We start from the raw sequence: 19,858 nt of genomic DNA on the forward strand, positions 1-19,858 counted from the left end.
ACGTTTTAAGGGATTGAATAATATTTATGGGGACAAAAACAATAATTGATCGATATTGATGGGGACATAACGCTTTTTAAGAGATCAAACAATATCGGTAGGGACAAAAACAATAATTGATCGATATTGATGGGGACACAACGCGTTTTAAGAGATCAAATAATCTTGGTAGGGACAAAAACAATAATTGCTGGATATTGATGGGGACATAACGCGTTTTAAGAGATCAAACAATATTTGGAGGGACAAAACGATAAATGATCGATATTTCTGGGGACATAACGCGTTTTAAGAGATCAAATAATATTTGTGAGGACAAAAACAATAATTGATCGATATGGATTGGGTCATAACGCGTTTTAAGAGATCAAACAATATTGGTAGGGACAAAAACAATAATTGATCGATATTGATGGGGACATAGTGAGTTTTAAGAGATTAAATAATATTTATGGGGATAAAAACAATGTCAGTAGGGACAAAAACAATAATTGATCGATATTTCCGGGGACACGTCCCTCCCGCCCAAAATTACGCCCTTGATTTGAAAGTAATTGAGGTTGGGGTATGCTTTATTTCTCAATGCAAAAAAAAAAAGAGAGAATTCATATGCTTTAGGTTTCAGCTTAAAATCGGGCCTCAAAAACAAAGCAGACGAAGCACAAGAAAGCAAAATGCACTTTGTTACTGCTTGGGGTCCTAAAGGGTTAATTATGGCTTATTTCAACAAAAAATGATTAAAACACACGCACGTGGACACCCACACACACATATACTTTATTATTTCTTTTTAGGATTTTGTTATTTCGTATACACACCCAATGCCTTTGCCCTTTAGTCCATTTGTTCATTTCTCTGTGGAACCTTTGAATCAGGGTTCAGTAATTCCCCCACAGAAGTACCAAAAAATCCCCATTTTTAATTGTAGCTTTATTTATCAAAAAAAGCCCTAAAGCATCAATGAATGTAGAGAATCCAAGCTGTTTGCGAGAAGCTGGAATTTCAGCACACACGGAAACACGTGTAGACTGCGGTTGCAACCCGGTCGTGTGGAGCATGTTTTGAGGAAATGTGTAAAATGTCATAAATTCAGGGTGAGGTTCTGCTTATGAGCAGGGGCTTTTTTTCTGCAGAGAAAGGGAGAGACCGGATACGTGAATGACAAGTAAGGCTGGGGAGGGCATCAGCTAAACTCCGCAAAGGTGGCTCTCATTGAAATGATTGTATTTAAATAGTGATTGTTTCAAAACTGCTTTGAATTAACATATGGGAATTGTTAAGCCGCTTGATTAAAGCGGGCATGTGAACCCCCCGCCGCCCCATTTGGGCCCCATTTCCTTCGCCGAGGGCCTCTTTGTGACAATTTGAACCTTCAGCCCTATTTGAGAAGATATTTGGCCCAGGGTGACTACCGTATTTTCCAGACTATAGGGCACGCCTAAAAACACCAACAAATTGGCTAGAAATTTCAGAGTGCCCCTTGTAACCAGGTGCGGCTTATATACCTCAGAATATGGTGTAGAAGATTGAATATGCATACAGTATTTATATGGTACCATATGTGTGCAATGATTGTATGCAACGGGAATCGAATCTGGGTCCCGGTGGTGAGACCATCGACCCTGATACAGAGGATACATGAAATGGCATTGGATTTTTTTGCATGATCAAACTATTTTTACTTTCTGTGCCAGAAACAAATGTAAAGAAACTGAAAGTCAACATAAAAGATATAAAATGCAAAGTCCGATTCATCATCAGATACACCAAAGATTTCTTTCCCTTGCTGGGCTTTTTGCTTTATATCTTCTGGTTTCTCTATTCTCTAACATTTGTTTCTGGCACTGTGAGTAAAAAGAGTGTGGTGATTACATAAAATACAACGCTTTCTTATATGTCATCTGTATCACTATTGGTTTTGGCGCTTTCCCCATCTCGGTCGGGTTCAATTACCGTTGCATTCAATGTTTTGCAAATTTGGTAAGCAACATGGAATGCATAATACATTTGGGAGCTCTTACTATAATTTTAATTCCATGTGTTTGATAATCTAATGCGCCCTATGTATGAAATATCTCTCACAAAATAATATTTTAGGGGGGGTGCGTCTTTTAGTGTGGAAAATTCGGTACATACAATTAAATAATTGCAGGAAACGTGTGTACGTGCGTGTGTGTGTGTTCTGGGGGCTGCACACGGCCGAGACAGGGGGGGGGGGTTGCAAGAGCAAAGCTTTCAACCTTTAATCCGCATGTCAAAAGCATAGGCCGCACAGCACAAGAGGAGGAGGAATAGCCTACACCCGAATCGCCCTTCTTTGGGGCAGCGCGAGAGGTTTTCTTCTTCCGAGGGAGGCGTGACTGAAAATTATCGCACACGCATGCGCACACACGCATTTTCTCACGCAGGGGCCACAATGGACGACGAGGGAGGTTCATGGTTTGATCGCTCAGTGACACCGACGCTATCATTGTAAACAATACGGACGAACGACATCTTCTTAAGTCGTTTTTTTAATACAAAACTTGAGGTCATTTTTGAAATCACTGGTTGTGAAACAGAATATTTATTTTTGTGAATTTTCCGAGGGTTTTTTTGGTATTCGAACATCTTTTTTTGTGTTATTGTCGTATATGCATATTGGACAACTGCACTCAAAACGGAAACTTGAAGAGTGAATTTTTCTGAAGCACTTTCCTTTCTTGTGGTTTTATTTGAACTGTTCAACATTCATTAAAAGCGACTGAGTGACGTCATGAGATTGTTTCATGATACGAATAAAACAAGACGTCGAATATTTCGAGTTGGGGTTGACCAAAAATGTCAAAAGAGCCATAAAAAAACAATGTCTGGAGATGGAAAAACATAAACTAGGGCTAGAACCTTAGCTTGGCCTTTTGGCTGAGAGTAAGTGTCCCGGCTCCTAGGCTTTGTAGCGTATTATGAACTGACCGATAACGGATAATGGATAATGATTTATGAACAAGCTAAATAACCCTTAAAACCCCTAACCCCTAACCCCTTGTATAAGCCGATTTTTAAAATTAAATTTAAAAAGTTAGCAATTTTAATGACTAATATTTATTTTAGACATTTTCACAACTTTTTCCATTTTAAAGTATTTTGGAAAAAAATCCAGGGAGCCACAGATAAAAATTATGCATGTGGCCCGAGAGCCCTAGATTGCTGACCCCCAAATCACATTGTTTACCTTTACTTAAATAAGACCCTTTTGGGGAATATTTTTGTAAGATATACACCCATTTTTTTATATAATGAAGTGACCGATTCATCATCAGATACTAAAGAGTTTTTTTTTTTTTTACCCTCGTCGTGTTTTTTTTGTTGTATTTACGGTACATGAAATTAGTCTGTATTTTACAAAATTGTGGTATTTATAAAATAATGTAAAGAAATATACATTATTGTATACGTGCAAAGGTGATCAGGATTAATTTTGTAACACAATGTAAGTAAAAAAAGGACTACTTTTTACTATTATTATTTTAAATCGGCTCAAATGGTGTGTTCATTGTTGCTATGAGGATTCTCGCTCTCTTTCTCTCCCTCTCTCTTGCCCTTTTTCCTCCCTTGCTCTATTCTTCTCTCTAGATCCATCTCTCCCGCTTTTTGCCTTCTCTTTCTTTCTCCCGGTCCATCTTTCTTTCACTTTCTCACCCTTTCTTTTCTTTTCTATCTCGTTATTTCCCTTTCTCTCTCTGTATTTCCTCCTCTCTGTTTCTGTTTCTCCCTTTTCCCATTTTTCTTTCTCTCACCCGCTCTCTGTCTGTCTTGCTTTTCTTCTCTCTTTCTCTCTTTCTTCCCGTTCTTTCGGTCGCTCTCTTTTTATCTCTATTTCTCTCTCATTTTATAGCCCTCTCTTTCTGACTCATTATTTCTCTCTCCTTTCCTCCTATCATATTTCCCCTCTAACTTCCTCTCTGTCTTTCGCTTTCCTTTTCTATTTCTTTTTATCTATTTTCCTGTCTTTCTTTATCTTGCTTTAGTTCCCTCTCTCCCTGCCTCTTTTTCATTTCTTCTCTTTCTCGCTCTCTACTGGTCTCTCTTTCTTTCTCTTTCTTTCTCTCTCGCTCTTGCACTCTCCCTCCATCTGTTTTTCTCTCTTTCTTACTCTATCTCTTTCTCTGTTTTCCCCTATATCCGTTTTTTCTTTCTCTCTTTTTCTTTCTCTTTCTCATTCCCCACCCCCCTCTCTCGCTATATCCCTTTCTCCCTCCCTTTCCCCTCTATCTTCCTCTATCTTTCGCTCTTTCTCTGTATCTTGTTCTCTGTCTCCCCTTTCTGTTTTTATTTCTCTCTTTCTCACCCCCCTCTTTCTTACTCACTCTCTTTCCCCTTTCTTTTTCTCTGTCTCTTTTTCCTCTCTGTTTTAAATAATCTCTCTTCCCCTCTCTCTCTCCACCTCTCTCTCTCCCTCTCTCTTGCTGTCTCCTTCTCCCTCTCCCCCCCTCTTTCTCTCCCTCTAGCTTTCTCTCTTTCTCTGTCTCTATATCTGTTTTTGTTTGTCTCTCTTCCCCCCTCTTTCTCAGTATCTCCCCTTGGCCCTCTCTCTCCCTCTCCTCCTCTGTCTTTCTCTCTCTATCTTTGGCTCTTTTTCTCTGTGTTTGTAATACTCTCTCTTCTCCTTTTCACCCTCCTCCCGCACTCTTTCGCTATCCTCTTTTTCTCCCTCTCTCTTCCACTATTTGCCCCTCCCCACACGCACCGTACTACTTCTTCTCCCCCCGTCTCTGCTGCGGCGTGCTTATATACGAGAGCCCTGCCACCCACCAGGGAACCCCCGCCAGCAGACCCAAGTCCAGCCGCTGGGGTCTGGGTGGAGGGGTGCAAGCGGAGTCAAGCAGCTAAATTCCAGTGAGGATCGGGACTCCGAGAACCATTTGGATCCTGGAGGTCGCTCAACTTTGCGTTGCTCTATTATGAAACCATTAAAAGAGTTCCAAAATGTCAGTGCGTCGTCAGCTGTGATTAAAGTTGTTTAGAAGAGGAGCACCTCGACACAGGGTAATTTAATCCAAAATAAGTTAAATAATGAAAGAATTGGAAAAAAAAAAGTTTCGTAAGAAATAAGTGAAATATAAAAGTTAACGTGTGTATAGTGGATTACAGGTTCCGTGAACAGCATCTATCTATCTATCTATCTATCTATCTATCTATCTATCTATCTATCTATCTATCTATCTATCTATCTATCTATCTATCTATCTATCTATCTATCTATCTATCTATCTATCTCTCTCTCTCTCTCTATCTCTCTCTCTCTCTCTCTCTCTCTCTCTCTCTCTATCTATCTATCTATCTATCTATCTATCTATCTATCTATCTATCTATCTATCTATCTATCTATCTATCTATCTATCTATCTATCTATCTATCTATCTATCTATCTCTCTCTCTCTCTCTCTCTCTCTCTCTCTCTCTCTCTCTCTCTCTCTATCTATCTATCTATCTATCTATCTATCTATCTATCTATCTATCTATCTATCTATCTATCTATCTATCTATCTATCTATCTATCTATCTATCTATCTATATATCTATATATCTATATATCTATATATCTATTTATATATCTATATATCTATATATCTGTATCTATCTATCTAGACATCTAGACATCTATCTATCTAGACATCACATCTAGACATCACATCTAGAGATCTATCTATCTAGACATCTCTCTCTCTCTCTCTCTCTCTCTCTCTCTCTCTCTCTCTCTCTCTCTATATATATATATATATATATATATATATATATATATATATATATATATACTGTAGATGAACTCAAAATACATTTATATTGAGCAATGCGAATTTTTGTAAGTGTAAGTTAAAAAAACGCTGAAGTTATGAAATAAACAAGACACTGTTCAAGATGATTTCCAAGTTATCTCTTAACTCTGAACTCGTCAGAGGTGCATTTTAACAACACCGAGGGTGTGAATTTTCACCTAGTGTCAAAGTTAAGGAACACTCTTCAGTGCATTTTAGTGTAAATTTAGAATTTAAAAAATCACTGGGGTAGTGTTAAAATTACTAGACTAATATGTTAATAATTATCATTTTATTGTGTGTGTGTGTGTGTTTACAGAGAGTATTATTCTCAAAATCAGTATGTAATATACATCATTTCAGCAATACATGTATTTGCAGGGTTGGGTAGGGTTACTTAAACTGGATTACTTTCAATTACTTTTGGATTACTCCAATACCAAATATGCTAATAAAAGACAAAAGAAACTAAATATGAATAAAATGACTAATTTTTGTGCAGGCTTGGGGAGTAACGGAATACATGGAACGGCAAAAATGATGTTGGCAAGCTGTTTGGATATATTTTCATTTTGTTTCTGTCGCCGGAGATCAAAGAGATCAAAGCCAGGAGAGAAAGCTGACCACGTGTTGTGAGTCATAATTGTATTCACGTTTAGTTTCTTTTGTCTTTTATTAGCATATTTGGTTTTGGAGTAATCCAAAAGTAATTGAAAGTAATCCAGTTAAAGTAACCCTACCCAACCCTGTGTATTTGTACTTGTAAAGATGATTTAGGTAAATCCATTAGCATCACGCGTCCTGTAAGTTGAAATTTTTTGGCATTTCATCATTTATTTGCGAGCATAAATCAATATTTAAATCAAATATTTCCACGCAGTCTAGAATAAATAGTCTCCCATTCTGCATAATGATTTCGGTGTAAATGAGAATTTAAAAGCAAAATGCACGGCGGATAAATTCCAGAAAGGAAAAAAAAAAATCAATAATTTTAGCAATTTTCCGCTTAACATGGTGAGGATTCTTAAAGGGGCTTTCATGAGGAGGGTCGTGGTCCTCCAGTTTCATTCAAATGCGTTTGGGTTAAAGGGCTGCAAAGAGCCACAAAGCGGGAGAGATGTGGGGGAGTTTTGCCCGGGAGAGGAAGGGGAAAAGCAGAACGGGGGACCCTTATGGAGCCCGGTCGCGTTCTATCGTTTTTTTGCGGGGATTTTTCTCGTATTTTCTTTTCTTCACAGAATAAAACAAGAATAATGTGCAGTGTTAAGGCCCTGTTTTAATATTTTATATTTAGTTTTGTAGTGTTTCCTTCATAGTATTTTCTTTGGAGAATGAAAGCAGAATCATGGGATCCCTGTTTTAGGCACTGAATTTGTATTACTGCAGAATTCATTTGTAGTACTCCTTTAGTAGTATTCCCGTAGTATTTATGGAGTAGTATTTCTGTACTATATGTTATTAATATATTAATATATTTCCTTACTATTTTTCTATTTTTTTCTTTTTAATTACTTAACTTTTAGTTTTAGTAGTATTCCCTTAATATTTCTGCAGTACTACTGTACTATGTTACTAACGTATTTTTCTAGTATTTCTTTAGTATTTTTTTCTTTACACAATGAAAGCAGATCCATGTATTGGGTCCCTGTTTTTAAGCACTAAATTTGATATTTAGTTTTTTAGTATTTCTTTCATAGTATTTTTGTGTTTTTTTAGTATTTCTGTAGTAGTATTTCTCTACTTTGTTATTAACATGTAAGTATTTTTGCAGTAGTATTTCTGTACTATGTTACTGACGTACAATTTTTTTGGTAGTATTTCTTTAGTATTCCTTCTATTTAAGCACTCATTTTGATTTTTAGTTTTTAGTATTTCTGTTATAATATTTTTGTGGTATTTCTGTTGTATTTTTTTAGTATTTCTTCTATTTAAGCACTAAACTTGATATTTAGTTTTATAGTATTTTCTGTGTTTTCTTTCTTTACAGAATTTTAAACAGAATCATGGGGTCCCTGGTTTTAAGCACTGAATTTGCATTACTGAAGAATTCACTTGTAGTACTCCTTTAGTAGTATTCCTGTAGTACTATTTCTGTATTATGTTATTAACGTAGTTTTCTAGTATTTCTTTAATATTATTTTCTCTACACAATAAAAGCAGATCCGTGTGTTGGGTCCCTGTTTTACTCTGTCGTAGTATTTTGTGGAATTTCTGCAGTATTTTTTGTACTACAGTAGAATTCATCCGTAGTAAATCTTTAGCAGTATTTCTGTAGTATTTCTTTAGTATGTTTTCTTTTTACACAATAAAAGCAGAATCATGTATTGGATCCCTGTTTTTAAGCTTGATATTTAGTTTTGTACTATTTCTGTCGTGGTATTTTTGGGGTATTTTTGTAGTATTTTTTTAGTATTTCTGCAGTAGTATTTCTTTACTTTGTTATTGTTATAAACATATAAGTATTTTTGTAGTAGTATGTGTGTACTTTGTTATTAACATACAAGTATTTTGTAGTAGTATTTCTGTACTATGTTACTGCCGTATAATTATTTTTGTAGTATTTCTTTAGTATTCCTTCTATTTAAGCACTAATTTTGATATTTAGTTTTAAGTATTTCTGTTATAGTATTTTTGTGGTATTTCTGTAGTATTTTTTTAGTATTTCTTCTATTCAAGCACTAAACTTGATATTTAGTTTTGTAGTATTTAACCAGCTCAGTAGCCTAGATGGTAAGGCGCCCGCTTTGAGACTGGGAGGTCGGTGGTTCGCGCCCCGGCCGAGTCATTCCTAAGACTTAAAAAAAGTGGTCGGCGGCGCCCTCTGTTGGCTGCGGCTGCATCGGCTCGCTACAACGGGTCAGGTGCAATCGACATTTCGTTCTGTGTACATTGTTACACAGAATGACAATACAAGGAAATTATTATTATATTATTATTATTTGCTTCGTAGTATTCTCTGTGTTTTCTTTTGTTAGAGAATGAAAGCAGAATCATGGGGTCCCTTTTTTAAGCGCTGAATTTGTATGACTGTAGAATTCATTTGTAGTACTTTTTTAGTAGTATTTTCTTTAGTACCATTTCTGTACTATATGTTATTGATATTTTAGTATTTTTGTAGCATGCTTTAGTATGTTTTTCTTTACACAATAAAAGCAGAATCATGTATTGGATTCCTGTTTTTAAGCACTAAGTTTGATATTTAGTTTTGTACTATTTCTGTCGAGGTATTTTGGGGGTATTTTTGTAGTATTTTTTTAGTATTTCTGCTGTAGTATTTCTGTACTTTGTTATTGTTATAAACATATAAGTATTTTTGTAGTAGTATGTGTGTACTTTGTTATTAACATATAAATATTTTTATAGTAGTATTTCTGTACTATGTTACTGCCGTATAATTATTTTTGTAGTATTTATTTAGTATTTCTTCTATTTAAGCACTAAACTTGATATTTAGTTTTGCAGTATTTCCTCCATAGTATTTTCTGTGTTTTCTTTCTTTACAGAATGGAAGCAGAATCATGGTGTCCCTGTTTTAAGGACTGAATTTGTATGACTGTAGAATTCATTTGTAGTACCTCTTTAGTAGTATTTCCTTAGTACTATTTTTGTACAATGTAATTAACGTATTTTTGTAGTATTTCTTTAGCATTTTTTTTTGTACACGATGAAAGCAGATCCATGTATTGGGTCCCTTTTTTTAAGCACCAAGTTTGATATTTAATTTTTAGTATTTCTGTCATAGTAGTTTTGTGGTATTTCTGTAGTATTTTTTATAGTATTCTTGTAGTAGTATTTCTGTATTTTGTTACCGATGTATAATTATTTTTGTCGTATTTCTTTAGTATTTCTTCTATTTCAGCACTAAACTTGAAATTTAGTTTTGTAGTATTTCCTTCGTAGTATTTTCTTTGTTTTCTCTCTTTACAGAGAGAGTAGTATTTCTGTAGTACCATTTCTGTTCTATATGCTATTAATATATCAGTATTTTGGTAGTATTTCTTTCGTATTTTCTTTACACAGTAAAAGCAGACTCATGTATTGGGTCCCCGTTTCTAAGCACTATATTTGATATTTAGTTTTGAAGTATTTCTGTTGTAGTATTTTTGTGGAATTTCTGTATTTTTTTTTTGTATCACGGTAGAATTAATCTGTAGTACTTCTTTAGTGATATTCCTGTAGTATTTGTGTAGAAGGATTCCTGTACTATATGTTATTAATATATGAATATTTTTGTAGTATTTCTTTAGTATTTTTCCTTACACAGTGAAAGCAGAATCATGGATTCTGTCCTTGTTTTAAGCACTAAATTTGCTTTTTAGTTTTGTAGTATTTCTTTCGCAGTATTTTTTGTGGTATCTCTGTAGTATGTTTTTTGTATTACTGTAGAAATAATTTGTAGTACTTCTTTAGTAGAAATCTTCCCCAAAAATAAATGAACTCATGCAATTATTGAAGAAATGGTAGGCTTGCAAACACATCCTTCTTTTCCGTGAGCATTGCAGAGCATTCGTCTCTATAGAGGGATTTGAACGCGGCCACGAGCCCTGCTGACCTTTGACACTTTCCATACCAGGGAGTTAGGAACGGGCCGAGCGTGTGTCTTTGTGTGTACGTGTGTCTTTGAGGGTTTTCCAAACACATGAATTTAGAACCGGAGGGTTAAAGCGCAAATACTCTACATGTATATACTGTAGGGCAGACACATTTTAACTCGGGAGGCCACGCAAATGAACAAAAGAAAGAAAAAAAGAGAGAAAGAACTAAGAGAGAGGGAGGGAGAGAGAGAGAGGGAGAGAAAAAGAGCATGAGACAAGGAAAGAGGGAAAGGGATAACAGAGAGAGAGAGAGACACAGAGAGAGAGAGAGAGAAGGTGAGAAACAAGAGATCAAAAGAGAAATATAGCGAGAGAGGGGGAAAGAAAGAAATCCTAAAAGAAATTGAAATCAGAGAGAAGGGGAGAAAAGAGGAGAAGAAGGGAAGAAAGAGAGAAAAGACAGAAAAGAAAACAAGGAAGAGAGAAGGTAAAAGAAGGTAAAAAACACACAGATAGAGACAAAAAGGAACAAACAAAGTGAAAAAGAGAGACAGATGGAGAGAAAGAGAGAGAGAGAGAAGGCTAGAAAGAGAAAGGGGGAAAGCAAGAGAGAGAGAATGTGAGAAACAAGGAGATTTAAAGAGAAATACAGTGAGAGAGGGGGAAAGAAAGAAATCCAAAGAGAAATTGAAAGCCAAAAAGAAGGGGAGAAAAGAGGAGTGAAAGAGAGAAGGGTAGAACAGTGGAAAGAGAGAAAAGAGGGAGAGGAAGGGAATAAAGGAAGAGGGAGCAAGAAAAGGTAAAAAGACACAGAGAGAGAAAGAGACAAAGAGGAACCAAGAAAAAGAAAAGGTGAGATGGAGAGAGTGAAAGAGAGAGAAGGCTAGAAAGAGAAAGGGGGAAGCAAGCGAGAGAGAACGTCAGAAACAAAAAGATATAAAGAGAATTATCGTGAAAGAGGGGGAAAGAAAGAAAGAAATGTATAGAGAAAAAAGCCAAAGAGAAGGAGAGAAAAGAGGAGAGAGAGAAGGGTATAAAGAGAAAGGGGGTCTTCTTATCTTCTTGTCTTCTTTCCTTCTTTTCTTTTTTATTTTTTTCTTCTTTCATTCTTTTCTTCTTTTCCTCTTTTATTCTTTTATACTTTTGTTCTTGTATTCTTTTATTTTTGTTATCTTGTAATCTTATAATCTTGTATTCTTGTATACTTTTATCATTTTATCATTTTATCATTTTATTCTTTTATTCTTTTATTCTTTTATTCTTTTATTCTTTTATTCTTTTATTCTTTTATTCTTTTATTCTTTTATTCTTTTATTCTTTTATTCTTTTATTCTTTTATTCTTTTATTCTTTTATTCTTTCTTTATTTCTTTATTTTTTTATTTCCTTATTTCCTTATTTCCTTATTTTCTTATTTCCTTATTTCTCTATGTCCTTACTTTCCTATTTCCTTGTTGCAGTTTTTCCCTTATTTCCCTTCCTGCTTCCTTCCTTCCTTCCTTTCTTCCTTCCTTTCTTGCTTTCTTGTTTTCTTGCTTTCTTGCTTTCTTGCTTTCTTGTTTTCTTGCTTTCTTGCTTTCTTGCTTTCTTGCTTTCTTGCTTTCTTGCTTTCTTGCTTTCTTGCTTTCTTGCTTTCTTGCTTTCTTGCTTTCTTGCTTTCTTGCTTTCTTTCTTCCTTTCTTCTTTCTTACTTTCCACCTTCATTCTTACTTGCTTTCCTCATTCCTCCCTTCGATCATTCCGTTTCATGTTTAAATCAGCAATGGAGCGGTCTATTCACGCACAAAAACTTCAAAATAAAACAGCTGTAGAGTATACTAGTTAAAACCCATGATTTTTTGTGTGCTTTTACATAAGAAAAACGGTAAATTTGACCGGATTGAAAAATCTGCAGGCGTTTTTAGGGGGGGGAAGTGGTAGTCTTTTGCATAAAAGGGCAGTGTTGGTAAGCATATGTAATCTTCTTTTGAAATTACCTTTAATAACGGCAAATATTCAGTTATTGAACATCTGATATATATTCATCATGTGTGTTAATCAGTTTATTTGCTAGCCTATTAGTTTTCATCTGATTGCATTAAATACAATTTATTTTGATATTTATTTTTGTTATATAGGATTCAAACACCAAACCTCGCACTATTTTCTTAGTTGCAGCTCTTTCAAACTCTCTTATGTGTCTGATAAAAATGAATATATAATAGACCTCACGTCAATAAATTAGATTGTTGATTTTTTTCATTACTTTTATGAAAAATGATGTTTTGCAGGTGGGTTGTCTAAAACACTGCATAGATTATTTTGATATTTTGATACTGATATTTTATTTTGAGGAATGTTATTTTTAAAATGTTCTCTCTTTAAACTATTAAATACATTTACAACTGTCAGACTTCGCGTAACTTTACTTAAAGGGAGTTATATTAACATTATTTTATAGAATTATGTACTCAGTGTTACATAAGAACCATAAAACCAAAACAACAGCCATTGAAAAGGAATATTCTGGCGAATTTTCTTAATCAACAAGAAGCAAACACACATTTAAAAAGGGATATTTCAACTTTTCTGTGAAAAAAATACATTTAAAGAACAACTACGATATAAAAATCCTTGTCCTGTTTGTCACAATTACAAACAAGCTCTACTACATTCTGAGTATATATTTCTAAGCACTACTTTATAAATATTTTTGACAGTCTTTAATCTTATTTTTCTCTTCAAATCTATTACACGTTAACCCTGGAGCGCCGTGTCTAATCTCGTGGCATACTCTGTTCTCAACGACGATAAAACAATTCAATACGATTTTATGAAATAGAAAAAGAGGAAAAATAGGAAAAACGGAGTGATTTTCATATCCACATGGAGCAAAAACAGATCCTTTTATTTCCACTGTCTCCTTTTGGAAATATTTCGTTGACACTCTCATTTATCAATTTGAAGTACTTAAAATGTCTCTTTAAAAAACCCTGGGGGGTTTTACGCACCGACGAGCGCAAAATACAATCTCACACGTTTGCAAAAGTGTGTACCTCGTATTACATTTTTTTTACGGAGGGGAAAAAATATAAAAATATACTGATTCGTATAAAAAGCAACATTAAATGTACTGCAAGTGGGGAAATAAGTAAGAAATATTATATTAGTGTTGTTAACCTGGTAAACTAAATAAAACAGTTTACACAAATTATCTTTGTTTTAATCTACAATCTGTCAGGCTGTGAGTAAATAGGTGCCACGTTGTGTGTATCCTTTAATAAGTGGAATTGAGGAAAACGGTTTAAATCGATCGGTCTAATTTTAAGCGTTTAAATATATTGAGTACTATGTCCTTACAAAATAATATTATATATAAATTCGATTTATAGTTTATCAATAGAAAATAGAAGTGTTCTTTATTGTTTTTTTAATCCCACCGGAGAGGTAATACTTTTTCAAAAAGATATCTGGAATAAAACGCTCTAAAGCGTATTTGTGAGTGGCACTGATTCTTAATTTTAAACGAATTAACGCAAAGAGTTGACGCTTTTTACGTTAAACGAAGCGGATTCGATTTCCAATACGAGTCGGTTCACACTGTTCCGAGCAATGAGGAAAAAATAAGATTGTAGTCTTATAGCGCTCTCTACCGGTTGTTACGAAAAGTGGTCTTTTTCTTAAAGGGGACGTTTGGCAAAGCGGAAAAGATTTTTAAGGTGGACCGGGAGAGTTGCTCGTGATGGCAAATCCGGCTCGTTTTTAGAGAGACGGGTTTACCGGCTAGGCTCACTAAGAGAGACGGCTCTTTTGGTTCCCAAACGTCTCTTCAGATTGTTGAAGCCATAAAATAACAGTTGTTATGTAATAGGATGCACGGGATGATTTAAAAGGAGGGGAAATAAAGCAAAAAAATATAAAAAAGGAAAAGGAAAACAAGGGAACAAAAGAAGAGAAAGAGAAAAGGAGAAAGAAGAGAGAAATAAGAAAAACAAACAAAAAAAATCGAGAGAAAAAGGAAAAAGTTGGAGGAAAACACAAAAATAAAATAATATAAAGAAAAGAAGACAACTAACGTTGACAAAAAATAAGTAGAAAATGAAACTTTATTCCATGTGTTATCAAATATTACGCAACATTATGCAGGAAATTATTATTTTTTTAAAGAAGGGGGGTTGTCAAGCAAAAAAAGAAAAAAAAAACAAAAAAGAAAAAAAAAGAAAAGACAAAAAATATAGAAAGAGGGGAAACAAGGGGGGGAAGCAATAATAATTGAGGGATTAAAAAAAAAGAAGACAAAAATAAAATAGAAAAGGAAAAAAGACAGTAAAAGACCAAAAAAGTAAAAAGCAAGGGGGAAAACAAAATAAGAAAAAATAAAATCAATTAAGGGAAAGGGAAAACAAGAAGAAAAGGGAAAGAAGCAAGAGAAAAAAGAAAATAAGAAATGGAAAAAAATAAAAAGACGACGAAAGAAGTAACAAGCTGGAAAAAAAGAAACCAAAAATAAAAGAAAGAAGCAAAACAGAGAGAAACAAAGAAGAGAAAAACAAGGAAAGAGAAAAAAGAAAGGTGTATATAACTAGTATCAATGTATGATGATGCACAAAAGAAATGAACAAATTAAAACTGATCTATCATTCTACTAAATTATAATAGTTTATTTTTTTTTCATTCTATAGTGAAAAATTCTACTAAGCAACACCAAATAGACTTAAAAAAAGGGGAAAACCAGTAACACACATTAAAATATTCCAAGATCGACAAAACAATTAAACACAATTTTAAAAAATGCACATTGAGCACCCCCCTCTAAAGAGTCTCGAAGGGAGTCAGCAGGGAGTCGCCTCCCGGCAGTCACTCCAAGAGTCTACTCATGAACCGTTTTCTTTCACGAACGACGCACTACTCAAGCGTCCCCTCACGTCACAACGAGAAGCTCACGGTTTACCTATTTATTTGTCTGTTCTTTTTTAAAATTACTCATTCAATAATGTTAACATTTTAATGTTATCATTTTGATTTTATAGCCTCAAAGATGACCCCCCACCCCGAAGGCCGAGCTTTTCATGAGGTTGGAATGAACAATTATGATAATTAGCTAAATTGAAAACATAGCACGTTTTTAGCTAAGGCACCTTTTAATTATTCGTAAAAAAATTCGAGGAACGCTTAAAAATGAAGTCCTAGCACCGTTTTCACGTTTTTTTGTCTTAAACATGAAACAATAACGTCGCTTAAACTGACAATACCAAGTATTTTATTTTATTTTCATCATTTGTGGCTCAGTGGGTAATAACGGTTACACCCATCCATCCATTATCTGCACCGCTTATCCTCAGTAGGGTCGCGGGGTAACGGTTACATTTTGGTCAATATTTCGACGTCATTTGGGATTATTTTTGTTCAAGTTTGACAATAAACAAATGCCATTTCTGAAAGAAAATCATACTTAAAATGAGCAAAAATGAAATGTAACCAGAATTTGGGAAAATATTGTTTTCACTTATAATTTTGTTGCCGTACAATGTTAAAAAGCGTCTTAAATTGGAAATGTACTGTTGTACCTCAGCAAATAACGAGTTTATTAAAATAATATAAAATAACAAGTTAAATAGGGTTCCCTCGTACTAGGTAGTACAAGTTATTCATTTTGGTTTATGATTTTACTACATATTTGACCTGTTTTCAAGTTTTACTATACACACACACACATATATATACATATATACATACATATATATATATATATATATATATATATATATATATATATATATATATATATATTTTTTTTTTCCTTTCTTTCTTTACCTTTTCTTTCTTTCATTTTTTTGCCCTATTTCCCTTTCTTTCCGACTTTCCTGCCTTCCTGGTTTCCTTCTTTCCTTTTCCATTCTTTCCTTCTTTCCTTCTGTCCTTCTTTCTTTAATTACCTCTTTTATTCTTTCAAAATTGTATTCTTTCCTTCTCTTCTTCTTTCCTTCTTTCCATCTTTTCTTCTTTCATTCTTTCATTATTTCTTTCTTTCCTTACTTCCCTCTTTCCTTATTTTCTCACTTCAATGATTACTTCTTTTTTTCTTTCCTTCTTTTATTTATATATACAATATATACATATACTGTATATATATATATATATATATATATATATATATATATATATATATATAAATAAGATTATATTTAAAAAAACAACTAAATAAAAGAATGCTAAAAGTATAAAATTGAGAAAATCTGCCAGGGATAAAAATATTCAGTTTTTTATTTTTAATAAAATAATAATAATAATAATAATTTAAATCAGCAAGATTCATGTGCAAGATTTTCACTTAAATTTATTATTTTTTGGCAAAGCAATCTTGAACAGTTTCAAAATGTGCTGTACGGCCTCATAAGCATTATTTTAAGAATATAATATGAAATAGTAAGTTGTTAAATATATTTTCTGTATCAGGTAAAACAGGATATTCTTTTGGGTTTATTATTTTGCTGATGTTGTGATTTAAATGCGATTTAAAGAGTTTTCCAAGTTTTACTTTATGTTTATTTTGTGTCCTAGACAAAATAATAAAAGTAATAATACCAGAGATAAGAAAAAATGATATGCTATTCGATCAAATTAGTATTTTTTTTATACTGTTTCAACATATTACTGTTTTTTTAGTTTTAATAAAATATAAAAGTTATAATGTATATGAGCAGTCCACTGCAATCTTCACAAAAATGATGTTATTAAATGTATTTATATGTACTAGGTAATACAGATAATTAATTTTGGTTTAAGATTTTGCTTATCTGAGATCTTTTATATATTTTTAACCTTTTTTTTCCCCAAGTTTTACTATTTATTCATCTTGTTTTTCAAGACAAAATAAAACAACAATACTTAAGATCAATTTATTTATTTCTACTACTGTGTTCTAACGTTACACTGTTTTTTCAGGATTCAAAAAATATGAAAGTAATAATTAATAAGAGCAGAATTATGTGCATTTTCTAGTAGTGCAATCTTAAACACTTTAATTAGAAGGAAATGCAGATTATTCGAATTGGTTTATGATTTTATATATTTTTAACCTGTTTTTTTCAAGTTTTACTATATTTTATTCTTGTTTTTTTAGGACAAAATAATAAAACAACTTTTTAAATAAATAAAAACTATATGCCAGATGATCAATTTATTCGTTTATTTTACTTCGCTCAATTTTTTCCATGTTTTTAGTAGTAGTAAAATATGAAAATAATAATCAATACGAGCAGAATCATGTGCATAGTTTTAAAAATCTTGTCTTTAAAAATATTCTTCAAACAAATTGAATTGTTAAATATAATTCCCTGTACTTGGTAATACAGATTATTCATTTTGGTTTATGTTTTTGTTGATTTGGGGATATTGCTATACAGTACTTTAACCTAATTTCAAGTTTTACGATATTATTATCTTGTTTTTTTTTCGAGAAAAATACAGTAATACAAAATAAAACTTAAGATAATGAAAGCATATATACCAGTGGATCTTTTTTTTTTACTTTGGTCTCTTTCCTGTTTTAGTTTTAATAAAACAAGAAATTAAAAACTAATATGAGCAAAATTACAGATGCTGCCCTACTTACAGACGAGATGTTGAATTTGTTCGTAAGTTGCTTCAGTGCTATATTTTGTATGTCTAAGGTTTATATACATATGTTTAAGGCTTGTATATGTAACCTTTATTGTTTTGAAACTGAAAAATAAACGTTTCATAAAATAATATGCTCTATAACGTTACAAAGCAGGCTGAATGATGAAAGCATAGTACTGAAAAACAAAGCTACACATTAGGCGTTGACATTCTGTGGTCTGTGCAGCCCTTTGAGACTCCTTCTGATTAAGGGTGTAACAAATAAACATGACTTGACTTCACTTAACCTTGGAAGATGGGCTTCAAGAGTTAGGCGACTTCCTCCTCCGTGGTAGAAACTGGATGGAAAAAAAGCGATCCAACCATTTTCTCAACCGTATCAAGCTTTCTTATTCCACTTTCATTTCAAAAGAAACAGCTCTCCTCTTCTTTACACTTTACACCAACCATATTGAATGGATGCACAAGATATTAAACAATAAATATGTCAGAATTCTTAGCATGCTGGAGAGAGTCATTCCTAAGACTTAAAAAGTGGTCGGCGGCGCCCTCTGTTGGCTGCGGCTGCATCGGCTCGCTACAACGGGTCAGGTGCAATCGACATTTCGTTCTGTGTACATTGTTACACAGAATGACAATACAAGGAAATTATTATTATTATTATTATTATTATCTAGTATAGTATGTTTACACACAAACTAGGAAGCGGATTTCTTCTTTGGGGTGGATGCTGGGTGACCTCTCACAGCGCCACACGCCGGTAGTGGAGGAAAGAAGCACTACAGTAATGTCCTGTACTCCAAAAAAGGTGCACACAATACAAAATCTAACTTACAGCAATGTCCAGATATTTTTCGACATCCCCTATCTACCGTTTTTCGAATGGTCGTAAGTATGGCAGCCTCTGTATATGGAAGATTTTGACTTTGTTTTTTTCAGTCCAATCTTAAAAAACTTCTTCAAACAAATGGAATTATTCAATATATTTCCCTGTGCTAGCTAATACAGGTCATTCATTTTGGTTTATGATTTTGAGATTTGACCATATTTGTTGAAGTTTTACTGTACTTTTGTTTTTCTCTAGAAAAATAATAAAAAATAATACTTAAAATGAGGAACTTGAGCTAGCCATGTAGCATTTGGAGTTCTGATATGACATTTAATGCTTTAAAAAAGGGATCATCGTTTATGATTCTCATTTGTCTCCTGATTTATTGCCCAGGTATTGAATTCGAGACTATTGGCAGGTACAAAAAAATCGAAACAATCTCCTTTTTCCTTCCTGGCCCAACGGCAATGCCCCTTTGTTTTGAGTGAATTCCTCCTCCCCTTTTCACACCTGTCTTCTCCTTACCTGCATACAGTCACATAAGGGTCCCCACACCTACAAAGGCCTCCTATTTTCCTCACAATCTTCCTGAAAGATTGCAGATACAGACCAGTTTTTGGGATCTCATTTGTTCAACATGGCCACTTGGGTCTGTTCACTTTTTCTTTTCCTAGGAGCAAACATTGAGGACCTGGGGGATCCTTCGCGATTGGTCTTCGTTGCAGGTAGCCTGTTTGGTACTTTCCGACTTGTCGGCAGTGACCATCACCCGGTGTCCTGCTGTGGATTCGGCCTGGATGAAGGGTGAGAAAATTAGTTTAGAGGAACACTGTGTAATATTACACCAATAGATATTGCCGAATTTCGTAGTGCAACCAAAAATAAGTGATAAAAAGCGCAAGGGAGATTACAACCTATGGAGACTCCAACAGACCAAATCGCAACATTTATCTCCTTATTTTTTCATGGAATTTCATACGGTTTTCGGCTTTTGCGTATTGCCTTAAACAGGGCATCTGTGACTTTGTTTCAAAGTAAAATAACCTCAGAATGCGTTTCCTCAATGTTCTCTGGTTGATTAATGGTAGTCAGAGAATA

General features: G+C 33.8%; 1 protein-coding gene across 1 annotated transcript in view; it reads left to right on the top strand.

Moving 5' to 3' along the window:
- Window positions 1–15,227: 15,227 nt before the first annotated feature.
- The window catches only part of pkd1l1 (polycystin 1 like 1, transient receptor potential channel interacting), a 67,025-nt gene continuing 62,394 nt past the window's right edge, over window positions 15,228–19,858 (top strand). Inside the window, exons 1-2 of the mRNA XM_088322867.1 lie at window positions 15,228–15,382; window positions 19,435–19,564. The gene's annotated coding sequence lies outside the window, so the exon portion shown is untranslated. The remainder of the gene's footprint in view (window positions 15,383–19,434; window positions 19,565–19,858) is intronic.

Source organism: Urocampus carinirostris, chromosome 18, assembly GCF_059441175.1.
Source record: "Urocampus carinirostris isolate Australia breed hairy pipefish chromosome 18, RoL_Ucar_1.0, whole genome shotgun sequence".
NCBI lineage: Eukaryota > Metazoa > Chordata > Actinopteri > Syngnathiformes > Syngnathidae > Urocampus > Urocampus carinirostris.